The sequence below is a fragment of the Glycine soja genome, chromosome 16 (assembly GCF_004193775.1).
Source record: "Glycine soja cultivar W05 chromosome 16, ASM419377v2, whole genome shotgun sequence".
Taxonomy (NCBI): domain Eukaryota; kingdom Viridiplantae; phylum Streptophyta; class Magnoliopsida; order Fabales; family Fabaceae; genus Glycine; species Glycine soja.
In genome coordinates this window covers 35,969,904-35,971,932 of record NC_041017.1, presented here as the reverse complement: position 1 = coordinate 35,971,932, position 2,029 = coordinate 35,969,904, and the positions used below count along the sequence as shown (strand labels likewise).

The window sequence follows — 2,029 nt, the reverse complement described above, 5'->3', positions numbered from 1 at the left end:
AAAATATTTTAAATATTTTTATTCAAAAGAATCTTCTATAATTTTTCTTTTTTCTTTTTCTCAAAAATATTTTAAATGACCTTATCTTTTAGTAATATTTTATTTTTTTCTCAATTGAATCACCATTACTCCAGTTTTCTGATGCCAAGTCTTCTTGTAACTGTCAAATCTTCTATATATAATTTTTCTTTTCTTTTTCTCAAAAATATTTTAAATATTTTTATTTAAAAGATAAAACTAAACCCGGATAAAATTGGATATTTACATAAACATTAAAAAAAACACAAATATTTATTTTACTGTGACTTGAACATCCTAACTTTCTTCCAAGAAAGAACTAGACACACAGATATAGAAACAGCTTTTAAGAAAATCTACACAATCACCCAAAGCAAAGACTCCTTCAAAGCCCTTCTTCAATTAGATGACTCCTGCTGCCTTCTTTCACCTGCTGCACCTTGGTTAACTTGTTCCACTTCTGCCCTTCCTGCCTCATAATTCATAGATAAATCTTCGACCCATGCAAACCACAAATTCAAAATTAATGTGGCACTTTGCTTCAGCAAAAACTAGCATACCCAAAATAAAGTAAAAAAAAAAAAAGAAAAAACTGTAACTCATCTTGGACTGAAGTCTAAAACTACTAGAAAATAAATACTCCACTATTTTTGAAACAGCTCTTACAAAATGAAAAAAAAAACATAATAGAAAAATATGCAAGCATGCCCAAAATAAGCAAACAAATAACTGCGATTCATCTTGGAATCAAGTCTTAAGACTAAGAGAAACATACATAATCATAATTTCGTTTGTTTCTGAAAACACTTCTTCCAAGATAAGAAAATAGAAAAAATGTCACAAGACAAATATAGAGAAAATAAATTTTAATATCGATACAAAATATGTTTGTCTAACTGCAAAACTCAAGCAGAACGTGAAGAGTAACAAAAGAATTAGTCAGAGAAGTATGGTAAAAGAATATAATAAACTAATTTAGAAATAAGTAAAATTTGCAAAAAGCATTGATCAACCAAGAGAAACCTCATGGAGACAACTAGAGCTACTATTCATTGTTATTTACCTTGTGAAGATTGATTCTCTGCTGGGTTGGTAAACCATGTCCCAACCATACCTTTAAGCTTATCAACCACACCTTTCCCTGGACTATTCACATACATCTCTTGGTACTTTTTCTCTGTCACCACACTTTCCCCTCCTAACCTTCTCTTCACTTCCTCTGACTCAGTTACCTTTCCCAGTATTCTTTGATGTTTCATTATAGGAAAAAAAAAATATAATCAATTATAGGAAAAAGGGTGTACTTTAAAGACTATTTCGGTTAAAAAATATATTAAAAAAATATTTCGTTCCAATCTAGCTATTTAATTTTGATCAATTTTTCAATTCACAAAATAATATTCTCATATATATATATATATATATATATATATATATAAAAGATTAGATTTAATTGTCATCAATTGAAAAGGTTGTTGTGTCATGTATTTCTAATTGTACTCAAATCTGAATATTATTTTCTTTATCATATGAAAATTAATTAGTTATATAAAAAGAAGTGTGAAAAAGAATATTAACTTTTGTTCTCAAAAAAATCAATATCATATTTTTGTAAAGCATATAATGATATGAAGTTTTGACGATGTCAAAGATAAGTGCTTCTCACGTTTGATCCAAGTCAAGAATCCAGAAATTCAATATAATTGATGAACTTAGTTCCTAGAATCTTAGAAAGAGTTTATGAATTGATGATGCACAAGTTTGACCAAAGAATATCTTCCAGAAGCTTTTTGAGATTTCATAAAAGTAATATTTACTCTCTGGTAATCGATTATCAGGGGATGTAATCGATTACCCGTGATCAAATTAATTTCTAAAATGCTCTTATAAAATTTGAATTTAATTTTAAAGCCTATAATCGATTACACAAGGCTTGTAATCGATTACCAGGTTTAAACGTTTTGTAACATCCTTTAGAAATTTGAATTCAAATTTTGAAGCCGGTAATCGA

The 2,029-nt window shown here is 28.0% G+C and overlaps 1 long non-coding RNA gene across 1 annotated transcript; it reads right to left on the bottom strand.

Moving 5' to 3' along the window:
* Positions 1 to 238: 238 nt before the first annotated feature.
* On the bottom strand, positions 239 to 1,269 carry LOC114390085. Its single transcript, XR_003661821.1, has 2 exons — positions 1,082 to 1,269; positions 239 to 511 (listed from the first exon to the last, which is right to left on the bottom strand). It is a non-coding gene; the product is annotated as an uncharacterized LOC114390085 (long non-coding RNA).
* Between the last annotated feature and the right edge of the window lie 760 nt (positions 1,270 to 2,029).